At 44.0% G+C, this 21639-nt stretch overlaps 1 protein-coding gene across 3 annotated transcripts in view; it reads left to right on the forward strand.

The window, feature by feature from the left end:
• The window catches only part of NOX4 (NADPH oxidase 4), a 135914-nt gene that overhangs the window by 94265 nt on the left and 20010 nt on the right, over positions 1-21639 (forward strand). The window lies entirely within an intron of this gene.

Genomic DNA, 21639 nt, shown 5'->3' on the forward strand with positions numbered 1-21639 from the left:
CAGTTCAGAAATATGCATCATTCTTGCTTCATAAAATCTACCTGGAAATATTTGTAACATGTTTTATAAACTTCAGTATGTGTGAACAGTGCCAGACTGATCTCTCTGGAACCTGGAATCCTGTATCTCAGAGTGAGTGTAGCACACATTAGTGTCACTGCAAGTTTCCCCTGTTACCCCACCAGTATGACTCAAATCTGACCTAGAAGGAAAATCCCTATGATTGAGAAGGTAATTTTGACTTATTGTCCATTCAATCCATGGCAGTTCTGCTGCAGATGTCATTGGGTTTCCCAGATGTGTTGGTGATTTTCCAATGAAGACACCTGTCCCTTAGTATCAGTATTTTGAATAAGGAAGGTCTTGTCATATAGGTAACTGAATATCTACTTGGTGATAACAACTTTTGAGCATTTCTGACCCGTGTTGAATTTTAACCACTTACAGAGGATGTAGAGAGATGGTCTAGGTATAACTAAGGCCTTGGCTACACTTACCAGCTAGTTCGACGGCTGGAAATCGAAGTTCTGGGTTCGACTTATCGCGTCTAGTCTGGACGCGATAAGTCGAACCCGGAAGTGCTTGCCGTCGACTGCGGTACTCCAGCTCGGCGAGAGGAGTACCGCGGAGTCGACGGGGGAGCCTGCCTGCCGCGTGTGGACCAAGGTAAGTTCGAACTAAGGTACTTCGACTTCAGCTACGTTATTCACGTAGCTGAAGTTGCATACCTTAGTTCGAATTGGGGGGGGTAGTGTAGACCAAGCCTAATGCTGCTTCATTGCAAGGGGGGGTGGGAGGGGAATATGGACTAGATGACTTCTTGAGGTTCCGTTCCAGCCCTACATTTTTATTATTGTTCCTGAGAGTAAATACAAGGAAGAGTTAGGTACGGAAGCCCACTTCATCTTTCTCCTACTCTTCATATTACACAAGAACCAGCAGATTTATAATGAGAATTAAAATTGGAGCTGCATTTGTGAACCTTCTGTAGAATCAGTCTCTCATCAATTTTACCTGAAAATTATTTATGTAGCAAAGCTCTTTATTTTTATAATGAAGGCCGTAATCAGCTCATATTAATAAGGCAACATTACCTTCTTCTAATTAGCATGCGCAAAGTTTGCCATATCAGAGGAAATACAACACAACTTGTTAATAAAAGGGCTTCTTATTATGGAAATCCTTGCTCCAGTTTCATTGCACTGCTTGTTGCTTTGGGCAAATCCATGCTCTCTTTAATGACACTGTTTTATACATATTACTAATGATTTTATCAAGATAATTATTCTCTGTGATTTTGCTGTTGCAATTAGAATAAAATAAAACCAGAAACCACAAAACTTTGTACTGCAGACCAGACAGAATTATTTGTCTATGGCCATTTGTTCTCAGTACAAATGTATCGTGTATTTACAAAATTTAAAAAAATAAGTGAAAATCAGTGCAAAAAATGAATGTAGTAGATGTCTGGGGGTAAATATCAGGATAACTATCACTCTCTTTTGTCCCCCCCCCATGCCCCTTCCCCCACCAAAGCTTTAAAAAAAACCATTAAGTTCTAAAAGAGAGTCAGGTGTTTGTTTGTTTTTAATATTTGACCCATTTTAGCATGAAAAGTAGTTCACTAACTTTTATTTGCTTGGACTGCAGTCAACTATCCATGTTATCTATAAATCTGGTATCGTGTATGTAGTGGATGTGGGATTGAGAATAGTACACACACCGACGCTCGAGTCATTCTGCTATTTCTGACCTAGCTCCCCACTCTGGAAGGAGAGCTTACTGATTGGTAACCTGCGAGCCACCATCTGTCCTTCCGGAGCAGGAAACCAAGTCTGGAGAGTTCCAGTACTTTTAAAGTTTAGATGAAAATTGGTAAAAACCAATAATGGCTTTTGTAAAACTTGGGAATATTTTGGTAAAAACTGACAACAAAGGGCCTTATATAGGACTCATACCCAGAGAGCTGGACATAGAATCCTTCAGCTCCAGAAACCCTTTCTTCTTGAACAAAAAGAATCATGAATAAAAGACACAGGCTGATGGCACTAGCAGCTTCCTTCTCAGTGCTGTGGGCCAGCCACAAAGGGGCAACACCATTCACTCACTCAGATACACAATGCCTGTGCATTAGCACCTCAGGGTTTGTGTCTAGCACCTACATTTTTCTCAAATTTCCTGAGCAGGATGAGTGTTTGTTTGATAGAATTGGTAAAAGAATCCAGGTTCTTTCACTGCTAGGTTATGATCAGAGCTGGTTGAAAAATGCCCTCTTCTCTCTCCCTCTGCCCTCCAGATGTATTTTATTTATTTACTTATTTTGAAAACTTTGACCAGCTGTAGGTGTTCGTTTTTGCTTTAGTCCCAGACAGAAGTGACTGAAAGTCCTTGCTAATATCTAGTCTGTCTGATGGGCTTTGTAGAAATGACTTGATGGGTCTCCATCCAGTTCCTAGGTGGCAGGTGCCTGTGTCACAAATGTTCCTAGAAATGTTTTAAAATCAGGTGCATTCTGGTTTTTAAAATGAAGGTATATGAATTTCATGCCCAATGAAAAGGGAAACATGGAAAAGATTATGGTCCATGCTATTCCCGGCTCTTGAATATGTGAGCAAAGAGCAAAGAAACCTCCCATCATTTCCCCCTTTATACTCCCATGTGGGACCTAAGCAAAATTATATTCCACAAGCTGTCTTCAGTGCAGGGGTCACTCCCTCCTTGGTGTACCAGCCACACCAAAGGTGGTTTGGAGGGGTTGGGAGGATATTGGGCCATGATCCCACCCCTGTCCCACTCCCTTTTACACTAGTCAACATAGCTGGCTGGATACACAGAAGACAACCCCACCTTGCTTAGACGAAGCATGAGCCCTGAAGAAGCACAAGGAGATTCATAGATTTTGAAAGCAAGATATGACCATTAGGAGCATCTAGCCTGACCCTCCTGTATAACACCAGCCAAGGAACTTCACCCAGTAATTCCTGCATGACGCCCTTAACTGCTGTTAGAGCTATAGTGCATCTTGTAGAAATAGAGTGCCAGTGATGGAGGATCCACCACATCCCTAGGTAAGATGTTCCAATGGTTAATTACCCTCACTGTTAAAAATGTACACCCGAGAGATTAAGCCTAATAGGCCAAATCTGGTCCTAGGAAAAATGCTTTTAAGCCCATGTTAAATATGATGTAAGAATCATAAATGCTTTTGAACAGCTGGACAGTTAGCATCTGGACAACACTATTAGCAGGTGTAGAACAGGCAAAGCCCGTCAAATTAGGTGCCAAATCCATCCTGAGTGTTGCTGAAATTGTTCTGTGAGGAGAATTGGAGACTAAAGTAGGTAAACTCCAAACACAAAAGCCATTAGAATAAAAGATTTCTAATGAGCTGTTGCACAGATACAATATACTGGATGGTGTTTAGAGTTCCTGATTATTTATTCCCTTCTTGTGGAAATGTTTTAAGGGATAAAAATGTGGCAGTAGTGGGCGCTAATGTAGTCTTATAATGTTTGTTCTAATCACATAATTACTGGTAACAGTCTCTTCGCTTAACGGAAAGCACTGCACTGTGAAATGAGGCTGTCTTTGTACTCACTACAGTAGAAGCTAATGAGATTGTTTTTCTCCCACCGTAATGACAAAAGCTGAACAGAAGCGGGGAATGGGTGACGGCATGGATCACTTGATGATTACCTGTTCTGTCCATTCCCTCTGTGGCACCTGGCATGGCCACCGTCAGAAGACAGACTACTGGGCTAGACTGCCCTTTGGTCTTACCCAGTATGGCTGTTCTTATATTCTCAACCAAAAGGAAAAGATATTAAAATAATATGCTTTGTTTTTAGAAACCACCAGGCTTCATGTGACATTTTGTTTTATGCCTTTATTTTCCATTTCTGTCGAGGTATCTTATGTCCTATAAGGAGTCAAATAACATTTGCATACAGTACTGAAACTTATTTAGCGCCACTCATGTGCGTGCATGTTATGAGAACTTCCCCACTCCTTAGTCAGCCTCTGTAAGCACCTTATTATGTGCACTGTGTTTTAAAGCTCTACTCCTGGGGGAATTCTGCGCCTAAAAATTCTGCACACAATATTTTAATATTCTGCATATTTTATTGTCAAAATAACACAATATAACCACACCAGTTTCAATTATTTTTGTAATTTATTCCAAAATACCTGTCAGCAAGTATGTCTGTACAGTCAGGGATAACAAAAGAGCTGAGGGAGGTAATTGCTCGGAGGGAGCCTGGGAGTGAACCTGGAGGGTTGTTGGGTGTGGGTGGGAGAAGTATGGAACAGGGTTTATTTTGGGGTGAGGGATTGTTAGGGAGTTGGGGAGCCTCCCCCATGCTGACCCTTAGCCTCTCCCATTCAGTCAGGCACAGCTGCCCTGTCTCCATCTATCCCTGCATCCCCATTCAGCCAGGCATATCTGCACATGTCCCCATGTATCTTTGCACGCCCCTCCCCTGTCCCTATGTAGCCCTGCACCCCCACTCTCATTCAGCCCCTTGCTCAATATTGTCACCCCACTAGCTCCTGTGCCCCCGCCCCTGTCTGTCCCCTCCACTAGCCCTTCTGAATCCCAGTTTGTGTGACCGCCCCCAACGGCCCCGTGTGTCCCACTCTGTCCATCCCCCCATATCCCATGGCTCCTCACCTGGTCCTGCAGGCAGGGTGCTGTGAGGAAGCAGCCTCTGCTCCGTCCCTTCTCTGGGGCTGGCTGCTCCAGCCCATGAGCCAGCTGCCCTCTCTTCTGGTGCCACATCAACCCCTGGTGGGCAAACAGTGTAATTGTAACATGATCCCTCTTGCGGCATCCCTTCACCTCCCATCAGAATCAATTATTCTGCAGATGGGGAAAAAAAAATCTGTGGGGGACATTAATTCTGCTCCTGTGCAATGATGCAGAATTCCCCCAGGAGTAGCTCTTAGGAAATATTACTGTAGGTGATTTGGAAGCTAAACTCTTGAGTGTTTAAGATATAATAACCCCTCCTTTCACAGTAGTTCCTTGTGAAACACTTTATTTCTGAATTATCCTCATATTGCTCCTGTTTACAGAGTTCTGCAGCTCCTAGGACAGTCATTTAAAGCTGTTAACTTATCTCAGGACCCTCCCATACAGAATTTGAAATGTCTCCAGTTATTTTCAAGATTTTGTGCAAAATAAACACATTGACATTGCCTGGTGGAAAGCTCAAAATCTATAACATTTTCTCTGCAGAAATTTTTATATGGTTAGGGAAAATAGAGAAATGGATGTGGTCAGTGGCAATTTTGCAGCACATGGGCTGTCAGTTTGGACTTCCTGCAGAGTGAGGGACAATTAAGTATGTCAGAATTGGCCCCTCTATATTTTTACACCATGTGAGAGTAAACAAATTTAAACATGATGTGTATTTTTAACATGTATGAGGGAGATAATGTGAATCTTCTTGCTGAAACAACATTATTATCTTTCTGGATGAGTCATAAAACTGATGTTCTGGCTATTTGTGGATTATAAAGGTTCAGTGATGCTGTGTGAGCCTGAAAATCTACCATGGAACTCTCCCATCATTGCAAAAACTTCCAGGGAATCCAGATACACAGGGTTGGGGCTGGACATGGAGTGAATTCCTATATCAGTAGCGCCTACAGGAAAAGTGACACATAGAGCATCTGTTTACTTTGTCCAAACCCAGGAATTGGGAACTAGATTCATCCTGGGATAAGAGACATTCTTGCAGAGCTGTGAATTGAACTCAGAAGTCTTAAGTTTCAGTCCAGTGCCTTAATCACAAAACCATCCTTTCTGTATTGTTACTGTCTATGGCTAAAATGCTATCACATCATACTAGAAGAGTCTATAAATAAAGTCTCAAAACCCATTAGTTAAAGGCTGACAACAGCTAAGTTATTCAATGTCTGTGTCTCTGTTCCTGTCTGGGCAGGGAGAGCAAGTGCTACCATATTAATGGATCACAGCTGACCGGAAAAGTATATTAAGACATTGGCCAAAATATTTTTGCTATCTTTAAATGAAAGGAAGACAAAGAGGAAGCTTTCCTTACATAGAGCAATCATTCTGAGCTGGCCTCTGGATTGACCCTGTTTCGTTCAAAGGAGACATGTATGTGAAAGTTGGCCCCAGTTCATGTGGCCTCAAACTTGGCAGTGAACTTAAGAAGAAAAAGTTTTGTAGTTTTGAGTTGAGTCCAACTGATTTGAAAGGGAGCAGAGTGACACTCCATTTCATGCTGCCCTAGACAAAAAGACAGAAGTCTGGGTTTGTGTATCACCCTTTAAGCATTTAATGGGGAAGGTGACTGAATTTGAAGGAACAGTTTTATTTTGTGTGGTGAAAACAATTTTAATGAGCTTGTTTAGCAAACAGGGCCCTGATTGTACACTAGGGGTCACTGGGTGCTGCAGTTATATTTCAGAAAAATAATGATATGCTATAGGTATTGATTGACATGGAGTGGATGCCTGCCTTTTGCTGTGTTGATGCACAAGGAGGTGTAGGAGAGGATCCTCTTTGCCCGGCACAAGTAGCAGCAGCATATTGGGCTAGTCTACCTGCCTGATCTCTGTGTCCTCAATGGAAAGTAGTTTCTAGGTCAGGGTGTCTGCTAGCCCTCCAAGCTGGCTAGCACATGTGCTCCCATTAGCATCAAGCACTAGCCAGCAGAATGCTGGTCAGCATCTGGTTCCTACTCAGAAGGACAACAAAGTGCATCTGAGTCAAGGCACTGTTCCCTGCCTCTCCCCATAGAATTGGGCCGTGGGCCAGTCACATTCCTGTGGCACTGAGCTTTCTCTCTGCTCCCTTTCAGTGCGCCAGTCAAGGCAGGATTTTGCTCTTTGTTCATATGGCTTTTGTTTTCACATTATTAAACAACCTAATCGAACTGCCCGCTTTGTTAATAGCTGGATCCTTGAGATTCACGTGGATGTTTGGCATCATGATCCCCATTTTTGAAACCGTTGTGCTTATTGGAGCAGATCCTCAGCTACATGCAGTGACTGCACAGCACCCCTGGAGGGGGTGGTGCAAATGTGTGATTGTATCAGCTGGACATCAGCAGAGGAGACCTCTTACAGTGGGTAATCCCCCATTGGTAATTCGGTTGGATCTGCAGTCAGATTATGCTACCATAGCAAAGTAGTTGTATTGCACCAGAATGTTTGGGCCCTTAAATCTAATGTTTTGGGCTCCACATGTAAAGCCTTTAGTGTAAGGGAAAGCATCTTGCTTTGATGAGTAAACGGACCCCAACACCAACATTTTGTTACTTTACCCGTTTTACTTCTGTTTTTAAAATTGATAGCTGTTCCTCCTGTTATATCCATTTTAGGTTGTCCAAGAAGATGATTCTTCTTACTAAAAATTTTGAGAGCTATTTTCCCAAACCCCTTCCCTATTGAGCAACTTTTGTGGATGCAACACTCAAGAGACGTTGCTTCTGAAAAAGAAAATAATTTTAACAAAAGATGCTCCTGAGTCAAGTATCATATCATCATTATTACTGGTAAAATTTGTCATGGCCATGTGAGAAACACTCAAGAATTCCAAATGAATTAGTAGAGAAAATGGCATACGTGTTAGCTTTTCCCACAGATGACTTCACACTTTCTCCCATGCTGCATCTGGCACTTGGCAAGAATTTCCCATCAAAATGTACAGAACCACCACCTTATCAGTTAGGCTGGTGATCACTTATAACTATTAATTTATAGGAACACATGTATGTGTACTGTTAGCTTCTCCTTCCTCCCCCCCTTATTGACTTATTGTGAGCTCTCTATCCATCTAAGTTACTTATACAGCCCTCATTCCTGTTGTATTTGAGCATCTCACAACCTTTAACATATATGTCCTCACAAAACCCCTGTGAGATAGGGCAGTGCTATTATCTCCATGTAATGGATGGAGAGTTGAGGCACAGAGAAAGTAAGTGACTTGCCCAAGGTCACAGGGGAAGTCTGTGGCAGAACAGGGAATTGAACCTGGTTCTCTTCTGGCTTGGATTTAGTGCCATAATCATTGAAATATCCTTCCTCCTCTGTGGCAGATTCATCTTTGTGTTAAATGTTTGCACAGTGCCTAGTGCAATGAGGCCCTGGTCTATGTTTGGGGACCCTTAGATGCTGCCACAATAGAAATAATAGTAATAGCATTAGTAATACATGTTGACGTCTTGGCAAAGAGGTCATGTGTATAACAATTAGGAAAAAGGTAAATACGATCTCCGAGTCTACAAAGGGGCAGCGACAAAATGATGAACCTGCCTACTATAAAGACCGTAAGAAGGAATTTTGGTTCTCTGTTTAAGTACATTGAATAAATATTGTGCAGTGTCCTTCAATTATGAAGGAATCAATGCAGGTGTGAGAGAAGCTAGCAGTCAAACACCGATTGCCTCCCAGCTGGTGCAGGATCATGCCTTGGCCAATGAAGGGTGGGATTTTCAAACGCATTCAGCATTGGTCTAGCTCTACTCCCATTAACTTCAACGAAAGCTTTAGCAATGAAGCAGTTAGGCCAGCACTAAGCATCTTTGCAAATCTCACCTTTAGTTAGGTACAAGGCCACTTTCTCTCTACAGTTATCTTTCGATCTGTCTACCTCTGTATTTACACTGGTATCTGAGCCCCAACACTGCACTGGGATCTGCTAGCCCCTGCACTTATGTGGAGTCTCATTGATAGCTGTGCTATTGGATACTAATGGAGGATTGGGGGCTAATTTATTAAATGTTCTGGTATCAATAAATACAAATGAATGAGGATTTCATTGACCGCGAATGAGTGAACATTTTGGCCTTAATATTCCACTCTGGCCTGCTGTGTCAGACAGATTGGAGAGGGTGGAACTGTGGCTCCCAAACTCAGGACCATTGTAACTGGGTAGGTACCCCCATCAGGAGGAATTGTGGGGGAATTAAGGCAGGGGATTCAGGACCTGAGTGGCCTAATCTCTCACATGGCTCCCAGGGCAGCACGACCTAGTGGTCAGAGTCCGTGGCACCTGCCCTCCTAGTGGGGCAGAACAGCCTAGTGGCCAGAGGAGAGTAGGCCACCATCCAGGGTGGGGTGGCACCCAGGATAGAGAGACCCAGGCCCTCCTTACTTGCCCAGGGCCTTGTCTGTGGCAGGTGTATCCATCACAGGATCAGCAGGGGTCCTTGCAAAACATGCTAAGTCCATCCCCAGTTCCACAACTGGATCAATGTCTAGTTCACCTGGGCTACTTCCTACCCTTTCTTCTGAGTCTGGCCATCTTGAGGCTTCCACTGTCTCTCTTCCATCAGTAGTGGCGGGCGGCTGGGAGTCAGTTGGAGCTCAGTCTGGCTGGCTTCTGTGTCTTGGAGATCTAGCAGTCTCTGCAGGAGCCTGCAACACACATCTGCTCCCTTCAGCTTCCAGCCAGACTGAGCTGAGCTACTCATTTATACCAGAGTTCCAGCTGGAGCAAGCCCAGCAGGGGCAATGGGGCATATCCTCCTTGACCCACGTTGTGTGGTTAACCCCTGCTGAACCAGTGCAGGGTAGGTACATCCCATCACAGCCATATAGCCCCTGTGCAGATTAGGGCTGGAGAACTGGGTGTAGCAAAGCTGCTACTCCACACCCTCTTTGATGCTCTCTCCATTATATCCGTGCCCCCGGCACACTCCCTCCTTCATCGTATGGCCAGGGATTGTGGGCAATTGACACAGGAGAGAAGATTCTTTACCAACCCTCTCCAGCCACTTTGGGTATGTCTACACTGCAACTGGGAGGATGTGATTCCTAGCCTGGGTAGACCGACTTGCACTAGCTCAGCGTGAGCTAGCACACTAAAAACAGAAGTGGGTTCCCTCTAATTTTTCCCACCTGTGTGCGGAATGAATTTTGTTATGTGCACCAATATGGAGGTGATGTGTGACACATCAGCTTCATATTGGTGCACATAACAAAATTCAGGTGGTGGGGGTGGGGCCAACGGGTTTGGAGTGTGGGAGGGGGCTCAGGGCTGGGGCAGAAGGTTGGGGTGCAGGGGTGTGAGGGCTCTGGCTGGCGATGTGGGCTTTGGGTTGGGTCCAGGGATGAGGGGCTCAGGGCTGGGGCAGAGGGTTGGATGCAGGGTGTGAAGGGCTGGGGGTGCTGGCTCTGGGGTGGGGCTGAGGATCAGGGGTTTGGGGTGTTCCAGGGCTACTGGAGGACTCCCCCCTGCGCACTCTTCCTGCAGCAGCACCTGGGCTGGGGGAGAGAGGCGCCCGTCCCCACCACGGGAGCACTGGGGCTGCAGGATAGGCGCCCCTCCCCTGGACCCAGCAGGTCCGGGCCGGGGGAGGGCTGCCTGGGCCGTGCCGACTGCACCTGGGGCCAGCCCAGGCACCTCCGGGGCTGTGCCATGCCACGCCGCCCCAGCCATGCCTAGATCTGCGCCTGGGCCCGATCCAGCTGCACCTGGGGCCGCGTCTGGACCCAATCCGGTCACGCCTGGGTCCGGGCCATGGCAAGTCCAAGCTGCAGGGTGAGTTGGGGCTGGGGGAGGGGAGGGGAGGAGCACCCCTCCCGTGGCAGGTTGGGGACCAGGCTAGGTGGAGGCAGGGGAGAGGGGAGAGGCGCCCCTCCCCCTGGCCATGGCAGGTTCCTGGGCTGGTTCCCTAAGTGCCTGCAGTGCACTAAATAGGCTGCTGGGCGGCCGTGCAGCTTACAGGGAACTTAGGGTGGACGTTGCAGCACTGGCGGAAGCTCGGGCTGGCCACTTGAATCCAAGCCCACTCAACCCCCCTCTCCCCCCCCGGGTCTGTACTTGAGTGGCTAGCCCGAGCTGGCACATATGATACAATGTCCACACTGCTATTTTTAGCATGCTAGGTCTAGCATGAGTCTGTCTACCTGGGCTGGGACTCATACCTCTCAGATGCAGCGTAGACATACACTGTGAGACATTAGCAGAGAATCCAACTCCTTATCTTAAAGCATTCTGCTTTTCGGATATAAAAATGTAAATTGAAACACAGGAAACCCATCCCAAGCCACCTGTGTTAAGAATCACAGCAGGTCCACCACCTCCAAATTCCTGTATGCGGGCTGGGTAATTGTGCACCCATTGGTACCCACAGATTGAGTGCCAATTTCCCTGTGTGCAGAGAGCCAACAAAGCCTATGTCCCAATTATGTCCTGCTTATGTCCCGAGGTCCTTCTGCAAAAGGAGAGAATTTCTTTTACCTTTTGTGTACACAGATTTGTGGGTTTGAAGGTGCATTAGGTACACACACGCTCTTGTCGGCATACACACTGTATCCTACTTGGAAATTGTATCGTATAAATGCAAGGGGTGGGGCAGGGTGGTATTGTTTAATATTTTTTTTTCCTTATTTCAGGAAGCCATGTAACATTCTGGGAAATTTCCCAGGCAGGCTTTTCCTGTATGATGCTTTAAAATCCTACTAGATAGTTTCTGAAATGAATAATTTCCACCTCTATATTGCAGATTAGTACATGTCTCTCTAAAAAGATCTGATTCTGTCTGGAAGGGAAAGAAGATAATCTTTATGGTCTAGGGAAAATATGAAAGGAAAGATCTGCACAATCAATAAGAAAGAAATCTAGTGGAGATGTTTCAAAACAAAATGTTTGCTAGAACTTGCACTGAAATAATAATTTGGAATCGTCTGTGAAAATAAAATATGAAGGTAATTGATTCCATGTGGTTTTTGAGCAAACCTTTTATTATAACTTAAACATTGTACCAATAAATACCCTAAAGAAAGCGGATTCTATAAAAAGGGGGGGAAAACCTCTAAAAGCCACTGTGCATAGTCTAAGAAAAAAGCAGTGCTTGATATTGAAAAGAAAGAATTGCATAGTCAATCTGATAGAAATTGAGCACAAGCCGTTCAAAATAAAGACCCTAATATAAATTGAATTAAAATATTAGTGCTTTGACATCTGATGTAAAAAGAAATATATGAAGCTAATTGGACCCACTGGGTTTTCAAAAAGCTGATGTCTAGGTGGTTGCTGTTTTCTTTAATGAAAACATCGTCCTTTTCAATGTCAGGAGAACACACGGGGATTTCCAGTTTCACATGCCAGATGTCACCTTTTGTTACACTTTAAATCGTGAAAGCAATGCATATTGTAGGTCTGGAAATGTGTCCAAACCAAGGCGGACTCCTATGTTATTCAATTGTTGCTCTGTGTATTGTGAAAAAAGACTAAGGATATTGAAATGCTGTCAAAAATTACAAGTTTTCTGAGCACAGTGCTTTCAGAGTTTAGGTTAATTATTTGAAGTTTAAATTAAAATGTAAGATACAGTATTTTGCCTTACAAAGACCAAACAACTACTTGGAGATCTGTTTATTAATTTGTCGTGGTGTTGCAAGTATTCTGTAATAATGACAAACGTGGTTTATTTGGAAGGTAAAATAATGTGAACCTCTATAACTTGTACTAATATAATCTAAGCAACCTATATATTGGGTCAAATATTCAAAATGAGGCAGGAACAACTGTCCACATACCTTTGCACACTGTGTGCCTAATTTATGTTCCAGATATACCCAGATTTAAATTTCCAGTTCTGTCCCATTTATCATTTTTATTACTGTAGTCCTAGGCCAGGACCACATTGTGCTAGATGCTATTTAAAAACAGAACAGAAGGCTAGATCCTGCCCCAAAGAGCTTACAATCGAAGTGTAAAACAAGAGACAAGAGATGGCTACAGACAGACAAATGTGGGGAGGGGGGTACAAGGAACCAATGAGACAGTGTTGGTAAGCATGATAGGCAGTTATCTAGGCACACCAGCAGCCAAACTCTTGTCAATTTTTGGAGGCATCACATCAAAAGAGAGTTTTTAAGGAGGGATGTAAAGGAGATATTGAAGTAGTTTTGTAATGTTGGAGTCCTCCCAAACACAAGGGGCAGAATGGGAGACATCACATAGGTACTTGTTTGAAAATGTAATGCGTGGGTGATGGAGACTGACCTCCTGGGCTGATCGGAAGCAGGAGTTGACATCTGGAGAGTGAATGAGAGGTGATAGGTAGGGTGGGGATAGGCTGTAAAGGGTCAGGAAGTGAAGAGAAGCCGCTTACGTTTGATGCAATAGAGAAAGGGGAATAGAGGAGAGATGTAAAGAGAGGAGTGACATGGTCAGAGCAATAGACTAGGGAAATGGTCTTTGCAGCAGCATTCAGAATGGATAAGAGTGGAGTAAGATTGCATTTGTCAAGGCCAGGGAAAAGGATGCTGCAGTAGTTGAGAAGTGAAATGATGAGAGCCTGGGTGAGAGTTTTAGCTTTGTGGATGGATAGGAAAGGCCGCATCTTAGAGGTGTTCTGCACGTTTTATTCAAGTGAGTCCAAGTCCTTTACAAATGTTAGTTAAGGAATGTTTCTCTGCTGAGTGTGAAGCGGCTGGGATGAGACTCAGCACCTCCAAACTGGAGGTCATGTTCCTCTCCTGGAAGAAAGGCTGCTCTCTCCAGGGGAGGGGGAGCGGGGAGCAGCTGCCCTTAGTGGAAGAGTTCAAGTATCTAGGGGTCTTGTTCACAAGGGTTGGCAAGCAGGAGCGTAAGATCAACCAGCAGATTGGTGCAACGGCAGCAGTGATGCTGGTACCGTATCAATCCATGGTGGTGAAGTGGGAGCTGAGTTCTCAAATGAAGCACTCGGTTTACAGGTCTCTCTACATCCCCATTCTTACCTGTGGTCATGAGCTTTGGGTAATGACTGAAAGGACGAGATCACAGGTACAAGCAGTGGAAATGAGGTTTCTCCACAGGGTGGCTGGGCTTACTCTCCGAGACAGGGTGAGGAGCTTGGCTATTTGGGAGGGCCTCGGAGTAGAGCCCCTACTCCTTGGATTAAGAGGAGCCAGCTGAGGTGGTTCGGGACCTGATAAGGATGCCCCCTGGGAGGCTTCTGATGGAACTCTACCAGACATCTCACTGGGTGGAGGTCCCGAGGCTGACCCAGGACATGCTGGAGGGATTATATCTCCTGGCTGGTTTGGGAACACTGAGGAATCCCCCAGGAGGAGCTGGAACCTGTTGCGGAGGAAAAGGAGGTCTGGTCCTCCCTACTCGCCATGCTGCCGCTGCAACCCTCACCAGGAAAAGCGTCATAAAGGAAAAAGAAGAAGAATCATCCCTGTAAGGCAGGTAAATATTGGTCTAGCAGACTACAGAGGGAGAGACTAAAACCTACAAATTTCTATTTATTTAGACTTAATCCAAAGCCTATTGAAGTGAGTGTGAATCTGTCCATTGGCATAACCGGTCTCTGGGTCAGGTATCTGGGGTACCAACGCTCATTTCCTTGGGTGGAATCCTGTCTACACTCAAGTCAATAGGAGTTTTGCCTCTGACTTATTTGGGGCTAGGATTTCACCTCTGGTAAATAACGTTCAATACTCAGATTCCATCCATTTTTCTTCAAGATACAAATTCTGATACAACTTTCATCAGAATTCTATATGAACTCCCTTATCCAGCTTATTGCTCCATTAACATCACCTGTGGTCCCCCTAACTGCTCCCCAAAGCCTTGAAAAAAGGCAAGACATAGCAGCAGCATTTGCAGTTGTGTAGTGGAATATAACAGGGGTGTTATACTTTTACACAGTTCATACACATTCCAAGTTTCTTTGAGGGTTTTTTTTAATATATGTATATATACACCATGCCATGATTCTTCCTGTGGCACATTTTTTTCCCCCTGTGCTTCCCCTCTGCTGTGTTTAGAGATGTTATGCTAGAATAATTGAGAGCAACCCTTAAGCCTGAAAATTAATAAATGTGAAAAATGGTAATTCATTTGAATTGCTTTGCTAGGGGGAGTTAATAAAACTTTATTAAGATTGTAATCCCTTTATACATTTTAAATTAATGATGTTTTTAAATAAAAACTTCTCTGTAACAGGATGCATCTGAGACTAAGTTCAAGACAAGAAATCAAATCAGCTCCCTTTGGCTTGGCCGTCTTAATAGAACACGGTTAGGTTTCGTTTGCGGCCATGCCGGTTTTTATGCAAAACTTCTCATTACTATCAGTTGAGTGGGGGAAGTGTTGACAGGACTTAAAAGATACATAAGATTCTCCATATGCTTGTGAGTTTGAATCATTAGTCAGTTCAGTAAAGCCTTGATCCTTCAGTATGGGAGTTTTTCCATTGACTTGAATGGAAGCAGGGTCCAGCTCTAATTGCTCATACATGCAGCTTTGCTTTTGCTCCTTTTGGAATTGTCTAATAAAGCCTGATGTTTATGGCCCTAGTTCAGCAAAGCAGTACATATGCATATACTTAATGTTAAGCATATTCTTAAGTGCTTTGTATAATAGGCATAGAATTCAGCACTTGCTTAAGTAATTTGCTGCTTCTGGGTCCAGTTTTGCAAGGTGTTGAGCAGCTTCAACTCCCATTGACGTGACTGGGATTTGAGGGCATTCAGTATTTCCAGGAGTTGTTTAGCCTTTTGTAGGGTCAGGCCATAGTACGTTGCCCTCGATTTTAGACCATCTGAAGCAGATCTTTGTACAAGCCTGCGGAATTGCTGCAATGTGGTGTGAAGCTATTCTCAGAAAGGATGCCAGGCCATCATCTTTGAAGTCCCATTTGCCTGATTTGCTTTTGGTTTTTCATGATTTTGGCCATGACACTATATATTCAAGGAAGAACCAAAACCTTTGTAGTAGAAAGAAAAAGAAATTCGTAAAAAATGCAAGGCAAGTGTTTGCTCTGTTCTTGTATCCCTATCATCTTGGCTGTGATCTTGTTAGATCTCACAAGCTAAGCAGGGTCTGGCTAGGTTACAAGGATGAGAAACATCCAAGGAATGCCTGTGGGCTGCAGGAATTGGTTCTGGTGATTCAGTACAGATTTTTTTTCTACACCAATACCCCAGAATTAGACCTCAACTGTCTTAGGTATTACTGTGCTGTTGGAGGTGCCATTTTACAGATGAGATGTACATCTGAGAGGCATACTATTTGTCATTAAAGCATCTGTGGCAATTTTCTCTAAGGGTAAGTCTATACTGCAATGTAAGCCCAGGATTTGAAATCAGGTTCAAGCCTAACCCCCTTTCTATCTATGCACAAATGGTGCTAACCCAGGGTTCAAGCCATAATTGCTTTGCAGTGTAGACACAGCCCCACTGGACCCTGGGAGTCCACCAAAAATATTCGAAAACCCCATTGGCTGACTTTCTTTGTTCTCTGGACAGTCAAGTTTGGTGAGCAGTCAAATTTTCCCTCACTGCATCATGAACAAAGGGCTAGAGCAGCCACATTTTGGTAGGGTGCTAGGCAAGCTGGATATGAGTGACTGGCCTTGAGCCCACATAACGTAATGTAGAGGCTGGAGCCCCAGGTTGGGACCCAGGGTTCAACAATTCCTAGCCTGGGGTTACAAATGAGGGTTGATGTTCAAGCCCTAAGTTAACAAATCCAGGATCTGCTCATTCGGGTTCTACTAACCCTGGGCTTACATTGCAGTCTAGGAATACTTTAAAGTTCTCTGTTCCAAATCCCAGTTTGATTAATTACGGTTTGGCTATCTACATTCCCACTTCTATTTCATTTAGGTAACAGATGCTTCTTTACCATCTCTATTAAATGGCTGTGCAGTGTTGCAGTGGTCTGTTAAGCAACTGCTGTACTCCACTCATTACTCAAGAACTGTCATCGGTTCAGTAAAGTTACCCATTTATATAGTTTATATATCAATTTGGTACATTTATTAAGTAACTAGAGAAAAATGTTATAGTATATTTTATGAAAAGATAGAAACAAAGTCCTATTTTTACAAGATGCATGCACACATCTTGCTAAATTTCTTTCCCAGCCTGGAAATGAAGTTACCTGTCCATATTTCTTCCTAATCTGTTTTTGTGCCATGCTCATCACTGTGCTGTCTGGGGACCCGATATTGATTAGCACTGGGATTTCATAAAGGTATTTATGAAGTCATTCATAGGATCAATAAGGTAATAGCCCCAAGACTTTAAAAAAGAAATCTAGCTAGTTTATAGAAGGATCAGTTGCTAATTTGAGGAGATTCAACCAGGTAAAGAGGGGAGGTTGGCAGTACTTCTGATATTGTTGCACCTTTGTTTTGTGCAATGGCAAAAGCAATTATGGAGGTATAATGAGAGGCATATATGATGGTAAGTGAAACACTAACCATTATAAATGGTGAATTAGGAAGAGAAATTATATAATTTTACTGAAAATGATGAAATTAAACATTTAATTTTAGTGCACATGCACTTACATGCATGTAAGTGCATGTGCACTAAAAATCAATTAAATCAAAATAATTGTTTTCACGGTCACTTTTTATATTAAGGGTCCATTCACAAATGGTTTCTAAATGGTTAATAAATGATGAATAGCTGCTATAAGCATATCAGAGATATTCATAGTAGGGGTCATATGCACTTCACTAGAAGATGTTATAGATGTTTACAACCCATGGTTATAAGGTACCTGTTGACTTTGGGGATTTAATAACTATAACAGTTGATTAACCATTTATTAAAATAGCTAGGAATTATCTACTAACACTTTATAAACTATTTTTAAATGGGATCTCAGTATAAAGTCTGACCAATTTGGGGTAGAATGTTTGTTCTGGGACAAATAAGGTAACTTGTTTTCCTAAATAATTGCCATATGAATAATATATTTAGCTGAACACACAGACACTGCCTATATGGGATATTCTGGGACTATATTGCTAGGAAGAGATGGGATCCACCTAACAAAGAGAGGGAAGAGCATCTTCACAGGCAGGCTTGCTAACTTAGTGAGGAGGGCTCTTAAGTAGGTTCGCCGGGGGATGGTGACCTAAGCCCAGAGGTAAGTGGGGGAGTGGGATCCCGGGAGGAAACGCAAGGAGGAGGGTACAAGATGGGAAGCCTCCTGATTCTGAGATGGGAAGCCTCCTGAGAAAGTAGGGCAATTGGCTAGTTATCTTAGGTGTATGTACACGAACGCAAGAAGCCTGGGAAACAAGCAGGAAGAATTGGAAGTCCTGGCACAGTCAAGGAACTATGATGTGATTGGAATAACAGAAACTTAGTGGGCAGTTCACATGACTGGAGCATTGTCATGGATGGGTATAAACTGTTCAGGAAGGACAGGCAGGGGAGGAAAGGTGGAGGAGTTGCATTGTATGTAAGAGAGTGGTATGATTGCTCAGAGCTCCAGTTTGAAACTGGAGAAAAGCCTGTTGAGAGTCTTTGGGTTAAGTTTAGAGGCGAGAGGAACAAGGATGATGTTGTGGTGGACATCTGCTATAGACCACTGGATCAGAAGGATGAGGTAGATGAGGCTTTCTTCGGACAAGTAACAGAAGTTTTCAGATCACAGGCCCTGGTTCTAATAGGGGACTTCAGTCACCCTGCCATCTGCTGGGAGAACAATACAGCAATGCACAGACAATCCAGGAAGTTATTGAAGAGTGTTGGGGACAACTTCCTGGTACAAGTGCTGGAGGAACCGACTAGGGGCCATGCTCCTCTTGACCTGCTGCTTACAAACAGGGAAGAATTGGTAAGGGAAGTAGAAGTGGGTGGCAGCCTAGGCAACAGTGACCATGAGATGGTTGAGTTCAGGATCCTGACAAAAGGAAGAAAGGAGAGTAGCAAAATATGGACCCTGGACTTCAGAAAAGCAGACTTAAACTCCCTTAGGAAACTGATGGGCAGGATCCCCTGGGAGGCTAATATGAGGAGGCAAGGAGTCCAGGACAGCTGGCTGTATTTTAAAGAAGCCTTATTGAGGGCACAGGAAGAAACCATCCTGATGTGCAGAAAGAATAGCAAATATGGCAGGTGACCAGCTTGGCTTAACAGTGAAATATTCGGTGAGCTTAAACTCAAAAAGGAAGCTTACAAGAAGTGGAAATTTGGACAGATGACTAGGGAAGAGTATAAAAATATTGCTGGAGCATGCAGGGGTGTCATCAGGAAGGCCAAGACACAATTGGAGTTGCAGCTAGCAAGGAATGTGAAGGGTAACAAGAAGGGTTTCCACAGGTATGTTAGCAACAAGAACTAGGTCAGGGAAAGTGTGGGACCTTTACTGAATGGGTGAGGCAACATAGTGACAGATGATGTGAAAAAAGCTGAAGTACTCAATACTTTTTTTGCCTTGATCTTCACAGACAAGATCAGCTCCCAGACTGCTGTACTGGGCAACAGAGTATGGGGAGGAGGTGAGCAGCCCTCAGTGGTGAAAGAACAGGTTAAGGACTATTTAGAAAAGCTGGACGTGCACAAATCCATGGGTCCAGATCTCATGCATCCAAGGGTGCTGAGGGAGTTGGCTGATCTGATTGCAGAGCCATTGGCCATAATTTTTGAAAATTCGTGGCATTCAGGGAAGGTCCCCTGGAAAAAGGCAAATATACTGCCCATATTTTAAAAAGGGAAGAAAGAGAACCCGGGGAACTACAGACCGGTCAGCCTCACTTCAGTCCCTGGCAAAATCGTGCAGCAAGTCCTCAAGGAATCCATTTTGAAGCACTTGGAGGAGAGGAAGGTGATCTAGAATAGTCAACATGGATTCAACAAGGGCAAGTCATGCCTGACCAACCTGATTGTCTTCTATGATGAGATAACTGGCACTGTGGATATGGGGAAAGTGGTGGATGTGATATAGCTTGACTATAGCAAAACTTTTGATACAGTCTCCCACAGTATTCTTGCTGCCAAGTTAAAGAAGTATGGAATGGATGAATGGACTATAAGGTGGATAGAAAGCTGGCTAGATTGTCGGGCTCAGCGGCTAGTGATCAATGGCTCGATGTTTAGTTGGCAGCCGGTATCAAGTGGAGTGTCCCAGGGGTCAGTCCCCCCTGGGACTGGTTTTGTTCAACGTCTTTATTAATGATCTGGATGATGGGATTCATTGCACCCTCAGCAAGTTTGCAGGGGACATTAAGCTGGGGGAAGAGGTCGATATGCTGGAGGGTAGGGATATAGTCCAGAGTGACCTAGACAAATTGGAGGATTGGGCCAAAAGAAATCTGATGAGGTTCAACAAGGACAAGTGCAGAGTCCTGCACTTAGGAAAGAAGAACCCCATGTACCGCTACAGGCTGGGGACCGACTGGCTAAGCAGCGGTTCTGCAGAAAAGGACCTGGGAATTACAGTGGACGAGAAGCTGGATATGAGTCAGCAGGGTGCCCTTGTTGCCAAGAAGGCCAACAGCATATTGGGCTCTATTACTAGGAGCATTGCCAGCAGATCGAGGGAAGTGATTATTACCCTCTATTCGGCACTGGTGAGGCCACACCTAGAGTATTGCATCCAGTTTTGGTCCCCCCACCACAGAAGGGATGTGGACAAATTGGAGAGAGTCCAGTAGAGGGCAACAAAAATGATTAGGGGGATGGGTCACATGACTTACGAGGAGAGGCTGAAGGAACTGGGGTTATTTAGTCTACAGAAGAGAAGAGTGAGGGGAGATTTGATAGCAACCTTCAACTACCTGAAGGGGGATTCCAAAGAGGATGGAGCTAGGCTGTTCTCAGTGGTGGCAGATGACAGAACAAGAAGCAATGGTCTCCAGTTGCAGTGGGGAAGGTCTAAGTTGGATATCAGGAAACATTATTTCACTAGGAGGGTGGTGAAGCACTGGAATGCATTACCTAGGGAGGTGGTGGACTCTCCATCCTTAGAGGTTTTTAAGGCCCGGCTTCACAAAGCCCTGGCTGAGATGATTTAATGGGTGTTTGTCCTGCTTTGAGCAGGGGGTTGGACTAGATGACCTCCTGAGGTCCCTTCCAACCCTAATATTCTATGATTCTATTATTCTATTCTATAAGGGCTCAAATCTCCCCTACCTTTACATCTGAGCCCATCAAAATGGTGCTGTTTTATGCTTACTTTGCATAAAAGTGTAAATAGCTACACTAAGTGTAATGCAAGGAAGAACCAAAGACCTAGCTTTTTTTTGTATCAAGTCCACCTATTCTGATACTACTTCTGGTTAGTTTGGTTTCTCTAATATGAGTCAAAAACTGCATCCAATCCTTAAATATTAATAAAAAGATAACCTTGATTTATATGAAATTGTTCAACACATTTTATAGAGTTGTCTATAATTCTTCTAATGACTGGGGCTGAGATTTTCAAAGTTGCCACAGAGAATTAGAGGTAACGTTTTAAAAAATGCCTAAATCCCATTTCAGAAGTGATTTAGTGGCTTAGGAGCCTAAATTCCATTGACTTTCAATGAGACTTAGCTTCTCAGTGCTTCAGTGACTTTTGAAAATGGGACTTAGGCTCCCAATCACATAGGGTAACATTTTCAAAAGTGCCTAAGTGCAGACTTCCTATTGAAATTCCCTTTTTAATTTTTTTTTTAATTGAAATGCTAGAGGTGTCACACCCTGTTGCCATTCTTGGTCATTCAGTCATCCCTTTATAGTCTTTTACTGTATCATTTGTGCTAATGTATGTCTCTTCCTGGGCATGATCAGAATGTGCAATATCACCCCTATATTCCCTGGAGTCATTATGCCCATGTGAAGTATAATGGACACCAGGGGAAGGTTGCAGGGGAGTGGATCTTGCTACACTTATGAAAATGTAGAGTAGGCAGTTGAGCCATCTCAGCCATG

The sequence above is a fragment of the Malaclemys terrapin genome, chromosome 1 (assembly GCF_027887155.1).
Source record: "Malaclemys terrapin pileata isolate rMalTer1 chromosome 1, rMalTer1.hap1, whole genome shotgun sequence".
Classification (NCBI taxonomy): domain Eukaryota; kingdom Metazoa; phylum Chordata; order Testudines; family Emydidae; genus Malaclemys; species Malaclemys terrapin.